This window comes from Sarcophilus harrisii, chromosome 4, assembly GCF_902635505.1.
Source record: "Sarcophilus harrisii chromosome 4, mSarHar1.11, whole genome shotgun sequence".
Lineage (NCBI taxonomy): Eukaryota > Metazoa > Chordata > Mammalia > Dasyuromorphia > Dasyuridae > Sarcophilus > Sarcophilus harrisii.
Genome location: NC_045429.1, coordinates 328,722,870 through 328,739,864, shown reverse-complemented (window position 1 = coordinate 328,739,864; position 16,995 = coordinate 328,722,870). Strand labels below are relative to the sequence as shown.

General features: G+C 33.2%; 1 protein-coding gene across 9 annotated transcripts in view; it reads right to left on the bottom strand.

The window, feature by feature from the left end:
• Positions 1-16,995, bottom strand: part of GPATCH8 (G-patch domain containing 8) — a 108,272-nt gene that overhangs the window by 39,896 nt on the left and 51,381 nt on the right. For 4 of the 9 annotated variants that reach the window (XM_023502435.2, XM_012548422.3, XM_031966008.1 and 1 more), the window contains one exon: positions 16,264-16,317. The exons of 4 other annotated variants lie outside the window; for them this stretch is intronic. The gene's annotated coding sequence lies outside the window, so the exon portion shown is untranslated. Of the gene's footprint in view, positions 1-16,263; positions 16,912-16,995 lie in introns of those variants that run through there. One more of the 9 variants, XM_031966010.1, reaches the window with a different exon arrangement.

Here is a 16,995-nt window from a genome sequence, read left to right as displayed (position 1 = left end):
CTGTTGCAGTTTAAAGAGCAATGGAAAATCCTAGCTCCATCACTTACTAGTTTCGTTGCCCTAATGCTGGTTATTTGGCTTCTCAGAATCAGTTTTTTGCCCAACCAGAGACAGGCTGTTGTGGAAAACAACAACGTACATGTGAAAATCCTGTATAAACCATAAAGCACCAAATAACTCTCTTAGGCTCCCCACTCCATTAAATTTCTCTTTTAGTAAAAATATATATTAAGCCATATAAGTTCTTGAACTCCAAACAAATGTTCACTTCTATTTTTACTTTTTTGGGGCTTGATTAACAGTTTCTAAAAGATTTGAATTCCACAATTTGGAACTATGCTCAAAAGCTATCTAAACTGTGAATACCCTCTGATCCATCAGTGTTACTATTGGGCTAATATCCCAAAGAAATTTTAAAGAAGGGAAAGGGACCTCTGTATGTGCAAGAATGTTTGTGCTAGTCCTCTTTGTAGTGGCCAGAAACTGGAAATTGAGTGGATGCCCATCAATTGGAGAATGGCTGAACAAATTGTGGTATATGAATATTATGGAATATTATTGTTCTGTAAGAAATGACCAGCAGGATGATTTCAGAATGGCCTGGAGAGACTTACATGAACTGATGCTGAGTGAAATGAGCAGGACCAGAAGATCATAATATACTTCAACAACAATACTATATGATGATCAATTCTGATGGACGTGGCCCTCTTCAACAATGAGATGAACCAAATCAGTTCCAATAGAGCAGTAATGAACTGAACCAGCTACACCCAGGGAAAGAATTCTGGGAGATGACTATGAACCACTACATAGAATTCCCAATCCCTCTATTTTTGTCCGCTTGTATTTTTGATTTCCTTCACAGGCTAATTGTACACTATTTAAAAGTATGACTCTTTTTATACAGCAAAATAATGGTTTGAACATGTATACATATACTGTATTTAACTTATATTTTTAACATGTTTAACATGTATTAGTCAACCTGCCATCTGGGGGAAGGGGTAGTGGGTAGGAGGGAAATAGTTGGAACAAAAGGATTTGCAAATGTCAGTGCTGAAAAATAATCTATGCACATATCTTGTAAATAAAAAGCTATTTTAAAAAAAAAAAAAGATTTGAACTCCAGTAATAACTAAGATGTTAGCAGGCAAACCCTTTGTACAGTCCTGATCAACAGTTTACCAATAAAAATTATTTAGTTCATTATAATCAAATCCAACTATAAAATCATGACCCTCCCCCTCCCCCCCTTCCAACACCTTAGCTGATCACCCATTTATAATATTACTTTGATGGAACAGCCCAATAAAGGCATTTTAACTTAAGCCAAGTCTATCTAATATTCCAGCCTGAATTTTCCTTAAATTCTCAGTGCATCTTCAGTCATCTACAACTTTTAATTCTTCAGAACCTGTAGTATTACATGCTATGGACAGCCAACAGCTATCAATTAAAAAAAATCTTTATCAGTATTTCTCAACGTATCTGATGTCAACCAAAAAAGAAAAAATACTATTTAAAAAGTCAGAACATGAATGACTTGGGGTCAATGATTAAAAATCAAGTAATCTTATCCTTATATGCTGTTTTTTAAGAAATTATCATTTTGATTATATGAGAAATCACAACAAACATGAAATACACATTCAGAGAACATATTAGAAACATGCCAAGCAGGACTTGGAAAAATGAAATCAAGCTTGTTTTTTAAAAAACACATATCTGTTTTGTTGTACAGGAAAAATCAGATCAAAAGGGAAAAAAACACAAAAAAAGAAAAAAGTAAACAAACAAAAAGATGGAAATACTATGTTTTGATCCACAGTCTCCATACTTTCCCCTCTGGATGAAGATGGCATTTTCCATCCCAAGTCTATTGGAATTGACTTGAATCACTGAACTGCTGAGAAAAGTCAAGTCCATCACATTTGACCGTCACATAATCTTGCTAAGCAACTGTGTGCCATATTCTCTTGGTTTTCTGTTCACTTCACTCAGCATCAGTTCATGTAAGTCTTTCCAGGTTTTTCTAAAATCAATCCCTGCTCATCATTTCAGTAAGTTCTGAAGAAAGTTTGTATAGAGGTTTGGACTAGATGAGTTCTAAGGTCCCATATATTCTTAAATTCTATGAAATCCATGGCAGCATTGGTTATCAATATTAAAAATAATTAAAAAAAAAAAAAAAAAAAAAAAAAGGCCAGCAGTTCTTGGGATTACAAAATTAACAATTCTTTCTTCTACTCCAAATAGCCATTAGTAAGTCTAAGTACCAGAGAAGTAATGACTTGACCAAGATCATAGTGATAGTAACTGGTAGAGCTGAGATTCAAACCTTGAATTTTTGGCTTCAAATCTAGAGCTCTTTCTAGTATATTACAACTTTTGCTTGATTTTATTACCTGTTTTTTGACCTCTAACTTTTAAACTGGAATTACGCCAAATAAAGATCTGCCAATCTCTCATATAATGATTTAAGACTTCAAAGTACTTTCTTCACAAAACCCGAGGCAGGGAACATAAATACTGTTTAGTTCACTTTTAAGTAAGGAAACCGTAATTCAGAAAGTTTGAGCAACTTTTTTGGGGTCACACAGCTAGCTACTAAGTGACAGAACTCAAAAAACATTTTAAATGTTTAGTGTATAAATTAGGGTACAAAACTTAAAAAATAATCTAGACACACAAACCCAGAGAATACTTTTTTTTTAACTTAAGTTCTGTACTGCCATACATCTCACTACTAATTTTTTGATAAATGAATCACCTGCCTTCAACTATTTGTCTTCCATTTCATTTTTAATCTACCCCGCCTACCAACATATCAAGGTCTCCATCCTCCCTCATTCTTTGTTATATCTTTCTTTTGTCGCCAAATTTTTGTAAAAACTAATATCATTGTTTCCATTTCTTTTTTCCCCATTCATTTCTTAATTCTTTGCAAATTGTCTTCCAAACTCAATATTTACAGAAATTGCTCTCTCCAAAACTATTACCTTAAGTATCATCTCTTTAAATGCTAACTCTGGTGACCTTTTTTTAGTTCTTATCTTCCTTGATACTTTCTGTCACCTTTATTATCATCCATATCACACCTCCTAACTGTAGGAGAATCTCAAGATAGTTTAGACTCTCTTCTCTTTTTTTTTCCATTAATTCTTGTTAATTTCCTCAACTTCCTTGAGTTTTTCTCATCTCTATGTGGATGACTTCCAGATCTATTTACATAGGCAGCTCTACTCTCTCTAAGTCTAATCACCAACTGCACCCAATGGACATTTTGAACTGGATGTCCCTTAAGAATCCTGAACCCAATATATCCAACAAGACTTATCTTGTCAAACAAACTCAAACTCTCTTCCAAACTTTCTTTTTTGTATGAAGCAAACTATAATCCTTATAGTGTCTCTATTCCCAACTTTGGAGTCAATAATATCATTTTTCTGCTCACTAAATTCCAATAACTGGAAGATGAAATAAAAAATAAAAAATTTAAAGCTCTTGGCTCCAACTAGGCTTTTTATTCTCTACAATTCAATCTAAATAATTTTTTTTTTTTTTTTTTTGCTGTTCCTTATATATTAATCTCCTGTGTTTGTGCCTTTACATAGGCAGCTGCCCTTGGAAAACTTTTTTAGAATCCTAGTTTACATTAGCTTAAGTGTCAACTTCTACACCAATGCTTCATTTTTTATGTGTGGCGTGAAACCCCTTGGCAATCTGATCTAAAAGACTAATGTTTTTAAAAACATAAAATAAAATAAAAGTGCATAGAAGATTACAAACACCCCCCAAACAATAATTCTCAATTATACTGAAATAATTATTAAAATATTTCTAAAAGTCTCCCATTCCTGCCACTGTCATGTAAGAACCTCTACTCAACATGAAGTCTCTTCTGATTTCTGCAGATTCATGAGACTTTCTGACAAAACAACACTTTTACATTTATTCACTTCATTTAAATTTATACGTATACATTGTTTCCCAATAGAATGCAAACTCCTTAACAGGGAATATTCCCTTTCTATCTTTGTATTCTTTTATCCTAACAAAGTTCCTAATATAAGCTGAAGCTTAATAAAGGCTTGTTGACTGATCAATTCATTTCAGTCAGGAAAATGGACAGTTTCATATCTTGGGGGAAGTCCTGCGCTCATACCATACATAATCAGCTTATATAATATGATCCTGGAAAATCCCTCAAATTCTCTGTCTGTAAAAATGAGGACTGACCCTAAAAAAGATCATTTGCCCCACCTACTTAATAGTGTGCTGAGAGAATAAAAGGAAATAACAGACGATAATTTAATTTTAAAGATTTAACTTTATAACTAAATATATGAAAGGCAGTATTACCTTCTCTGGCTATGGCTTCCTATACTGCCAATTTTGACTGAAAACATTTTATGTGAACAACCCATTTCCATTTTCCTCTATTTTTAAAAAAATTTCCATTTTCTAGAATAAACTATCACTCAATTTAAAGAGTATGGAGGAAATTACAAAAATCCAAGATTTCTGATTTATAAATTATCAACTGGAATGTCCTGCTAAGCAGGTTTTATATACAACAATTTTATTCCTTTTTTGTTCTAATAATCTCAGAATGTTTTTTCCTGAAACAACCATCTATTCCTTAAGTACAATTTTCTATATTGGTACATCTGAATTGCCATCAAAAACTGTTAAACTATTTCTAAAGGAAATCTTATATAAATGGAAAACAGAATATAAGTACATAAGATGTATGTATATATCTTATGTTTACTAAGCGGACACTTTATGCACCAAATTCAGATAAACATTTCACTTTTATTACCTTTTCAGCTAACTGGTTCAAATTCATCTCTAATTATTATCATTTTTTAAAATTCTTAAAAAAAATTTTTAAATCACTTATTTCCTTGGACTTTTTATATTCTTCACTGGCTCCTTGAAGATAAACAGTTTTTACTTTTTCTTGAGAATTTATAACACAATACCACATTTAGTTCATTTTCCTTCCCTCTAAAGTAAAATCTTTTAAGACAAAGACGATGTTAGAATTGCCTTGACAAGTATCCTATGGCACACCATCACCACCAAGAACCATCTTCACCCATACTGTCCTTTTCTAGGGAGAGAGGAGCTAAGGCCACAGCTCTGTAGCTTTAAATTTCCACTATTCACCAACCTCCAATTGACTTCTTTGCATACAGTATGGCCCTAATGTACTATAATCAACTCCTCAGATGAATAAAGATTAAACTTAACAGTAAGGACTTTCTAACTAAACATTTGCATGGCTAATATATATGTATGTATGTGTGTGTGTGTGTGTGTGTGTATATATATATATATATATATATATATATATATATATATATTTGCAATTAGCTGAATCTTCCTTCATACGATCTTTTGCATTTATCCCTTATTTGAAGTCATTTCCACTGTCATTATTTAAGATGGGGAAGGGAATAAGTATTTATTAAGTTTCTACTATGTTCCAAGCACTCTGATTAAGTATTTATAAATATCTCACTTGATCCTTATCATCCCAGGGATGTGGGTGCGAATATTATCCTTATTTTACAGTTAACAGAGCTGAAGCAGACAGAGGCTAAGTGACTAGAACAGGTTCACAGTTAGTAAATGAGCCTGAAATTAACTTTAAGGCTTCCTGACTCCCAAGACGAGAACTTCATCACTTTATTGTCAAAGTTAATATTTTCAGCTGCAAAAGCTTCTTAAAAAACACGAATATTTCAGTGCCAAATCAGTCTTTTTTTTCATTATAAAAGGATATGTGATGTAAAAAAGCACTGTACATCTCTACCAATACAAATTTCACAAGTTATTACAAATTATAACATAACCCCCACAATAATATTATCTCTCAGTAAAGTTTTAAATTCAAAGAAAAATAAATTCTGAAAGGATAAGAAAGCATTATACTTCTGTGCCCAAGATACTGAATTAAATGAATTGTTGAATTAGTTTAATTCAATTAGCATTTTTGTTAAATGAAAACCACCACCCTTCACAATCCAGATTTGAAAATTTTCTGCTTTGTCTTTCTTTCACTACTCGCATTCAGTCAGTTACTAAATACTGTCAATTCTATCTCACCCAATACCTGTCTCCTAGCTTCTTATTTGGAATACTTTCATGTCTCTTCTATGGAGTTTAGCTTGCCTCTACCATATGACTTTCACATAAATGGTAAATCTTCCCGATGCACAAGTCTCATGATGGCATTTTCTTATTCAAAAATATTTAGCCACATTTTCTATATGATAAAATTAAAGTCTGAGCCTGAAATTTGGAATTCTCTACAATTTTCCTTTCTAGTTTTATTTTACAATTAATTTCAAAAAGACTATGTTCTAATCGAAATAGGATCACTAACTATTCCATGAATTTGCTATCTTGACCTCTTACTTCCATGCCTTTTTACAATATTGCCCATTTTGGGGAACAGATTTTCCTATTATGGAATAGATTTCTCCTTCCTCACATCTGCCTTTCAGAATCTAACTCCTTTAAAGTTCATGAGTTATCTCTTTCAAGAAGTTTCTCTTGAGAGCACTAGTCCTGAAGTCAGAAGGACTTGAGTTCAAATCTGATCTCAGATTTAACACTTCCCAGCTGTGTGACCCTGGGCAACTCAACCCCGATTGCCTCAAGGGGGGAAAAAGAAGTTTCTCTTATTCTTTTGGCTGAAAATGCTCCATCCCTCCTCAAATTTTACTATAGTATTCTGGCTAAGGTTTTCCTTACTTGAATTCTATTTATCTATTTCTAAATGTTTAATTCCTATCAGTACAATATAAACTGCTGGAAAACAAAGATAGTCATTTTATTTTCTTTATATCTCCAGCCCTGGCAAGTGTCTTATCTCTAATTTTTGAAGTTTTTTACTAAGAGATACAACATGCAAACATATTAGTAAATACAAGACAATTGGAGGCAGGGGAGGGTTTACAATTTAATTTTAATCTTAACTAATAAGATTAGGAAAGGCAGATTCTCATAAGAGTGGCATCTGACATCTTAGCATCAAAGGAAGTTTAAGTATTCTAAGAGGTAGAAATAAAGAATGAATGCATTCTAGGCATGTAGAAAAGCCAGATTCAAAGGTATGCAAGTAGGAGATGGAATGTTAAATTTAAGAAATAACAAATGGGTCAGTTTGTCTGAAATAACTGAGAATATGGAGGGGAATAATATAAAAAAAGTTTGATTAGGTAAGTGAAACTAAAATGTAAAAAGCTTTAAATGCCAAGCAAAGGAATTTTTATGTTATCCTAGGAGCAATAAGACGTCACCAAGCATTCTTAAGCATGTAAAAGACATGACCAGATCTGTACTTTAGGGAGATTATTTTACTTTTTAAGTATTTTCTTTTTTCCCCTTAATTAAAATTTTTTTTTTTAATTCCAAATCCTCTTCCTTTTATTCTCTCCCCACTTCCATCCATTAGGAAGACAAAAAATGAGATACCCATTATATATGTGAAGTCAGGCAAAATATTAGGTATGCTGTGGAAGTGAAGAGGGTTGGATCCAGCAAATAAATAGGAAATAAGTTCCAATATATATTCAGGATTCATCAGTTGTCGCTCTGGAGGTGGACAGAATTTTTTTTTAATCACGAATCCTTTGGGATCATTTGTATTGACCAGTAGCTAAGTCTTTAGAAATTGATTATCATTACAATATTGCTGTTATGGCATACAATGGCATACTCACAGTCCTCTATAATAGGGCCCAACTTTCTCTCTTAATCTGATCCAGTCAGTTAAATTTATTTACTTTTCAGTGTTCCTTAAAATGGAATGCCCTTTCCCATTCTCTCTACTTGTCCTTCAAGATAGCTCAAATTTCACTTTTTCTGTGAAGCTTTCTTTTATCACTGCCTTTTCTGAAAATACTTGTATTTTATATTTTTATATTGTTCCATGTTATGAGTTACTTCTTTCATGGGTAAAGAGGCATGTTTTATTTCTCCAGCTAGAATGTAAAATCTGAGTGAAGACACTTTGTCTTAAGTTCCTTCCAGTGCACACAGTAAGTAGGCACTAAATTTTTGCTTCTGATTCTTAGATTACTGATTTTGATCTTGCAGATCATCTAGTTCCATTGTACTAAACCACTTCCCAATTTATTCTTTGCCTATAGGTAGCTCTTCTGAAAGATTCTATATTTTGCCAATGTTCTAATTTGCCTCTCTGATACTGTATATAAAGGAGTGGTGTCTCTGCTTTTAAAGATAAAGAGACTGGAGGGCAAAATAGACTTCCTAAATAGATTTGGGAAATCAACCTGGAATGTTATGAAAACAACTAAAATGTCCAATCTCTTTAATCCAAAGATCCACTGCTACACATATACCCTAAGAAGGTCAAAAAGAGAAAGGTTCAATACACCAAAAATATATAAAAAGACACTTTTTATAATATTTTAAAGACAAAGTCTTGGTGATGGCTAAACAAGTTGTGGTACATGAATATAATAGAATATAACTTCACCATAAGAAATAATGATTATGAATATAAGATGGCATGGGAAGATTTACAGGAATTGATGATGCAAAGTATCAGAGAGGAAAATAATATACACAATGACTGCAGTGTAAATTGGGGAAAAAACTACAACAAAAATTAACTGGTGGTAATTTTCCTTCATTCTTGAAGAGGACCAAAAATGACAACACTAAGTTGGGATCAAGGTACAGTGTTTCCAACTGTTGGTGATCAGACCAATACAAACTTAGAAGGCTCTCCCATAGGTAGAAAAGAAATAGTCCATAGGAATATTTGGAGTGGAGATATCTCCAAATTTGTACCCGTCATATTTCTCTTGAGCTACTGTGATTCTGCTTTACTCATACAGTATAACACCTTCTCTGATGTGGACACATAATGCCAGGTAGTCCTATGTTAGTGTCTTCTATGTCAGATAATCAATTCCAAAGTTCTTCAGCGAGATGCTGAGTGAAATGAGCAGGACCAGGAGATCATTATATACTTCAACAACAATACCATATGATGATCAATTCTGATGGACCTAGCCATCCTCAGCAATGAGATGAACCAAATCAGTTCTTTTTTTTTTTTTTTTTTTAAATAACTTTTTATTGACAGAACCCATGCCAGGGTAATTTTTTACAACATTATCCCTTGCACTCATTTCTGTTCCGATTTTTCCCCTCCCTCCCTCCACCCCCTACCCCAGATGGCAAGCAGTCCTATACATGTTAAATAGGTTACAGTAGATCTTGGATACAATATATGTGTGCAGAACTGAACAGTTCTCTTGTTGCTCAGGGAGAATTGGATTTAGAAGGTATAAATACCCCGGGAAAAAGAACAAAGATACAAGCAGTTTACATTCATTTCCTAGTGTTCTTTCTTTGGGTGTAGCTGCTTCTGCCCATCCTTGCAAATCAGTTCTAATGGAGTAATAATGAACTGAATCAGCTACATCCAGCGAAAGAACTCTGGGAGATGACTAAAAACCATTACATTGAATTCCCAATCCTTATATTTTTGCCCGTCTGCATCTTTGATTTCCTTCACAGGATAACTGCACAATATTTTGGAGTCCAATTCTTTTTGTACAGCAAAATAATGGTTTGGACATGTGTTCTTATTTTGTATTTAATTTATACTCTAATGTATTTAACATGTATTGGTCATCCTGTCATTTAGGGGAGGGGGTGGGGGGAAAAAGGGGAAAAATTGGAACAAGAGGTTTCGCAATTGTCAATGCTGTAAAATTACCCATGCATATAACTTGTAAATAAAAAGCTATTAAAAAAATAAAAAATAAAAAACAAATTTCTTCAGCAATACCTTGAGAGAATCTTTGCAATATCTTCTTCTGATCTCCATCTGAATGCTTGCCTTGTGTGACTATAAAATGACTAAGACTGATATCAATACTCAGTCTTGCCCTACCATGGGAAGATATTCCCTCCCATCTTTGGAGAAGTGGAATATAGAATATGCTATCAGATTTGATTTGATACATGAACTATTGGTAACTTTCTGAAGTGTTTATTGTCTGTTTCTGAGAGAAGGTAACAAAAAAGGCAAAATATCAATCATAAGTTTTAAAAGCCATTTTACTTTAATTACTTTGTTATTCTCTTCTCATGTTACAGGTGAGTTACTAAATTGCCTTTGTTGTTTTCTTTTAAGTAAAATATTCACTTTCTCTTTTCACTTAGTTTGATATTAGCACAAGCTTCACATCAGTTTTTTTCACTCCTCTAACATTACTATCGAGATGGCCAAGCACAAAGCATTCTGAACTTCTTGAGGTTTGGCTGATTATCAAACTACGACTTGGCTGTCTGATTTAGTTTCATTACTTTTGTTTATACGGTTTTTCTTCCAAATTCTGACTTTCCTCATCAAAGTTTTGCTGTCATGGGTTGGCATGGGAATTTTGCAAAACTACAGACAAAACAGAAAGCCAGAAGTTAACATAGAAAAATTTTAGAAATTCATAAAACATATGAATATTATTGCCATTTTTATCTTTTAATATTATAATAATTCAGACTTCTTCTTTGGTACTAAGGGAAGACCAAAGAATTTTACACAGATTTTCCTGATTGCAGGAATGCTTGCAATATGGAAAAAGAATAACTATACTAATTAAATTTGAACAAGAAAATCAAAGGCACACCAGAATTTAGTAGTAATTTCCATACTAATTAACTGTTCTGCAAAAGAATTATTTGTCTCTGACAGATTTGTATAAAATTCCTAAATGGCTACTTGAAAAGCTGGTAGCAATTACACCTGCAGGTTATCCTACTTCTTTCTCAGCTCAATCTATATTTTTTTAAAAATCACATTCTGTTTTGGGACTTGGGAGGCTACATGCACACTATCTTTCCAACTGCTAAACCTAGCAGCATGGCATCTTTGTTGTAAACAATGAGATTTGCCTCTTTTAGAAAGAAAACTAAGTTTCACTAAACCTTAAGCCCACTTTATGTACATAAAAAAACTTATATATAGCAAAAACCATCTTTATTAACTTCTGTGGCAGCAGTCTGGTCTACTTTTAGATGTGGGTGAAACTCAAGAGTTTAACTGTTTAACAGAGGTCTAACTGCACAAGCCAGAACCCTGTCATTTCCATTCACACCAGTGTAAAGGTCAGATGGTTAATGGCAGCTAGTAAAGGGTCTTACTAAGCAAAGGGGAACAGAAAGTAAGGTGGGAGGTAGCAATATTAAGAAGGAATGAGAGGCAGCTAAGTGGTGCAGTGGATAGAGCACCAACCCTGAAGTCAGAAGACTTCAAGTCCAGAAGGACTTGAGTTCAAATCTGCCCTCAAATACTTAACACTTCCTAGCTGTGTGACCCTGGGAAAGTCTTATTAACCCCACCCAATTGCCTCAGAAAAAAAAAAAAAAAAAAAAAAAAGAAGGAATGAGTATGTCCCCAAAAGAGAGCTGGGAGGGAGGAAGAGATCTTTGCAGATAAAGAGTCTTACTGGAATCTTAGTCTGGGTTATCTAGTTAAAGAATCAGTTAAAACAGAATATAAACTTTTATCACCCTTCTCTAATTAGACTATAAGCTCCCTTAGGTTAGAAATCCAGTATTTTATTTCCAAGCATAGTGACCTGTCACATACTATTCTCTTAGTAAAAACAATGCCCTTAACCTCTGACCCATTCCTGGGTATGCAGACCCACACCCCAGATAGTCAAAGATGGAAACAAAAATATAGCACATATCTAATTATTTTTAAACAATATTTGTAGGTAACAAAGAACTAGAAACAAAGTGATTTCCTGTTAGCTTAAGAATAGTTTTTAAAATTTTATAATATATGAATGTAATAAAATATTGTGAAGTAAGAAATGATGAAGGGCAGTGTCATGTAATAGAGAAAGGATCAAATTCAGAATCAGGAAGACCTGGATTCACATCCTGCTTCCAACATATACTGACTATGTGAGCTTGTCACTAAATTCACTGTCTCAGGGATTAAATCATCCTGGGATTAAGCTGCAAAACTGATGACAATGTTGACTAGTAGTAAAGGAAGTTCCCTATATTAATGAATTCCTAGGTTGGGTCCTTTAAAAAAAAGTGAGAAGTGAGAAAAACAAGATCTGTATGACCGATTAACAGAATGATATAAGCAGAATGAAGGGAATGAATAATTAATATAGCAACAGAAATGGGGGAAAAAAAATCACTAAAATGAAGTCAAACTCTAACTTGAAAGAAAAATCTAAAAGACCAGATGACAAAACAATTCCTCCCATAAAGCTGAGAAGACAGACATGATTTTTCTATGGAATATTTTTGCCTTTTCTTTGTCACAAAGGAAGGTTCAATCTAGTAGGCTAAGTAAATGATATAAAGACAAAAGGTATCAATAAGATATTTTTTAAAAGAACAAAGCAGAGAATATGGATAGAAATATAAGCAGCATAAAGTGTTAACGTTTTTCCAAGGGCTGGAGGCTTCACTTCCATGAACCCTATTTACACTGTCCTTTCTAGGCCAAAGGCTAGCTTTCCTATCTACACCTCCTACCTTCTTTATTGATGCTGAAAGTCCTCCTCAATAATGAGACCTGCTAGTATATCAGATCAGGTGTAATGAACATGGATTAATCATGGATTGTTCCTACATCTTCCTAGGGTAGTTTGACCTCTCAGAGGACTTTAACACTTGTCTTTCCCAATTTCACCTTAACATTAAGTGCCTTTCCACTAATATTATCTCCATTTATCCTGTCTCTATCTTATTTGTTGTACATATTGGTTTGCATGTTATCTCCCCTACTACAGTCAGAGAACACTGACAATAAGAACGAGTTTATGGGTGTTTGGTTTTTTTGTTTTGTTTTGTTTTGTTTTGTTTTAGTTTGCTTGTTTTAGAGAGTTCAGAGGTAGAAGGAAGCTTTTTTTTTTTTTTTTTTTTTTTGGTATCCCCAGCACTTAGCACAGGAAGTAATAAATGTTTGCTGACTTGAACAAGGCTGCTATAAGAGTAACCTGGCCACAGTGTGGCACCAATATGACTGTGACATATCCAAAATATCAAAATTTGCCATTAATGAAGCTTTGTCAATGCTATAAGGGGCAAAGCCAATACAGAATACTGGAACTGATATCCAAATTAGTAAACTGGGGAAACAAATTTCCTACTGCTAAATTCATAGACGTATAAGTTAAAGGACAGAGTGAAATTTTCTGCTTAAAGGAGAGTTAGAAAAGTCACATAAAAGTCAACAAGGAAGCTCTATAATATTTTCATTTTTTTTTTTGTAGTCTTCTTGTTTGTTTTTTCTTTCTTGTGGTTTTTTTCCTCCCTTTTGATCTGATTTTTCTTGCACAGCATGATAATATGCTTAGAAGAATTGTATATGTTTAACCTGGATTGGCTTGGATGACTTGCTGTCTTGAGGAGGGAGAAAAATAAAAATAACTGCTGGAAAAAAAAATAGTTCTTACAATAGAGATAATTAAGCCAGTTCTGCTGACTTTTGCAATAAGTTATTTGAACTTTTTAACAAAACCAATTCGACCTCTCCAATAGTGCTAAAATGAAATGCGCTGAACACAATATATTACTTGACTTCCAAGACTGAGAACAAAGGATGAGTCTAGACATATTTTAATTACAACAGAATTTTTTTGGAGATATCAATAATTTATATAATTCATGCTGTCTTTTCAATCCTAATATTCAATTTATTCTTCTCATTGTAAATATAGCTGATTTTCTGGAAGTGGTTTTTTTCCCTTGCTCAAAGGTCAAAGTTAAGTTTTATGCTGTTATCCTAGACCAAGAATTTTAATTTTTTTGTTATAGATGCTTTTGGCAGTAAGGTGAAGCCTATGGATCCTGTTTCAGAATATTTTTAAATGCAAAAAATACAACACGCTGATTACAAAGGAAACCAATCAAACTAAAAAAGTTATCCAATTTCTTTGACAAAGAGACCTAATTCAGTTTCAATTGATCAATGATGGACAGAAACAGCTACACCCAAAGAAAAAAAACACTGGGAAATGAATGTAAACTGTATGCATTTTTGTTTTTCTTCCCGGGTTATTTTTACCTTCTGAATCCAATTCTCCCTGTACAACAAGAAAACTGTTTGGTTCTGCACACATATATTATATCTAGGATATGCTACGATATATTCAACATATATAGGACTGCTTGCCATCTAGGGGAGGGGGTGGAGGGTGAGAGGGAAAAATCGGAACAGAAGCGAGTGCAAGGGATAATGTAAAAAAATTACCCTGGCATGGGTTCTGTCAATAAAAAAGTTATTATAATAATAAAAAAAAAAGTTATCCAAACATTTATTTTAAATTAAGAATTTCTATCCTAAACTATACCTTAAATTTTCTCTCTATTTTAAGTAAAATCATCTGTTTTAGGTGACTTTATACCAATAAACTTCTTTAAAATGAGGGAAAATAGTTTTAATTTTCATAGGTGATTCCTTCATATAGGATCTTGAAACTGCAAAACTACTGAAGAATTTCCAACTAGTTTACCGTTAATATAAAATTTACTTGCCAATATTTTCATTTTTTACCTTAATTATCAGAAAGCAATATGAAAATTACAAAAAAGGATTTACTTCAATAAAAAAGAATATTGTACAGCACAGAACTAGACATTTAAAACAGGTTGATTTACATTTCACCTCAATTAGTTTCATTGAATTTACAATGAAAAGGATTCAATTAGGAAAAAAAGTGACTTAAAAAAGACTCAAGATATCCTTGACTCGTCCAGTATTATTCCCTGAATTTCAACTGGAACTCAAAATTTTATGTACTTGTAGAAATTATGAAAGGTAAGCTAAGCTATAAAAAGTTCTTAAAAGCACAAATAATAAGTAATTACCTAAATGCATGGAATCAACTATTTGCTTCCCCATTCCTTAGAAATACACTCTAAGATTTATTCTTACTTTTAAAACTTTCTAAGTACCCAATCTAAGGTTTAAGAGCAGTAGTAAGAGATAGACAGAGGGACAGTCTTATTGTAAGGAAGAGGAGTTTAAGTCATGCATATGGCATATACATTAATTCCTGAGTAAGTCACTTAGTTTTTGGGTGTTTCAAGCACCTCTCTAAGATCATAATTTTTTAGTTACTTTATTGACACTGATAAAAGCAGCTCATCTAGACAAAAATGATGGCAAGTCTGAGCCCTCCATCCTATGGGTATAATAAAAATTGGACATACACACATTTTGTTAGTCCCTAAAATACTGAAAATCTTACCCACTATCCCAGTAATAACACAGTCTTGTTTTACATTCAATTCAACAAGCAATTACCAATATTAAAGATGATAATGACTAATTCTGAATAGCACATGCTCCATAAAATTGCTAGATTGGTTTTTTTGTTTGGTTTGTTTTTTTTAAGAATAGATAGATAACACTGAGTTGTGCACCCTTCTCCAATTACTACACATCCAGTTGACTTCCTCTACAAAGGAAGGAAGAAGATAGAGGTCTTCCCTTTTTCCCTTTTCCTTTGAACTTCTATTGCATTTACATTTGAACATTAATAAATTATACACAATTTGTCACTTAAATGTGTGATCATATGATATTCCCTAGATTAGTTTTCATCTTCCTAATTTATAGTAAAGTTCTTAGAGGGCAGAAATCTCAATGATTTTATATCACTATATGGTACCCAGATAATGCTGAACTCAAAAAAATGCTTGATGAACTAGCCTGTAAGTTCTATGAATATCTGTGTTTGACCAAAAGCATGTCCTCCCCCCCACCCCACTCAGGTGATTAGAGTTATTAGAAGTGCAATTTATGGCCAAGCATTCCCTCTATTTCAAGCTAAAATGCTATGGAAAAAAATTTAATTTCAATTTCATAGTCAGGCTCATTAAATTGCCCAGTAGCATAACTGGAGTACTGAACAAATATGATTAAGAAATATACCAAACTAACATATATCTGCATTCTCAACTAAATTCCCACTAGAAATATGTTATTGCTTAGTATATTAATCATTTACTGCTGAACAATATTTCTAGATAATATGTGCAAATAAAATAAAGGGAAGGCTTCAAATGCTAAAACGAAATGTTCTCTATACATATTCTTGAATCATCAGAACCCCATCCAAATTGTGAAAATTTATTTCTAAAGTTCAAAGAGCCAAAATCCCTTGCTAAGGAGTAAGAGGGACAATTATTAGATACAGAAGTTCAGTCAGTGTTCCCAGTCCTTACCAAGTTAATGTTGACATCTGCAAGGAACAAATGTGGCCCCCAAAGCTGAAATAGCTGAAAAGTGAAAGGAGTTGGTTGATTTCCAACTAACTAGCAAGTACATCTGAAACAAAACACTTTGTCCTTACCCTATGATCAGTATGGTTAGAAGAAAATAAATGGTACAATGGAAACTCTAAACCACATGCCTACCAGATTTGTTATCAAAAGCCTGGAGAATCAGTTGAGAAATGGCCTCCTTCCACCCTAAAAAATCCTCTATAACTACTTAGTACTTCAAATGGGTTCTTTTGCTCTCAATCAACGATTTTTTTGATAGAAGCACAAAACATTTAGAACAATCATGGATCGTGCTAAGGTATTTTGAGGCTACCTTTCCAAGAGACAAAAGTTGGACTATGTCTGTTGGATGAATCTCCTTATAATTTGGCAGCCTGGACAACTGATTATCATTAACAGGCAGAAAAATAATAGCTTATTTATTCCCACCACCCGACTTCTCAAATAAACAAGTAAATCACGCACAATATGTTTGACCTGTAGATTTTAATGAAGTAGCAGCTTACAATTGCAAATTATTTGCAAATGTGTTTCTAAAATACATCAATAAAAATAAAAATAATCTACTCTAGAGAAAAAGCAGAAATAAAATAAAACAAACATCTTTCAAAGACAACAAAAAAATTTGGCAGACTGCATTAGGAACATTTTTTCCTTCTCTCGCTTTTTTTT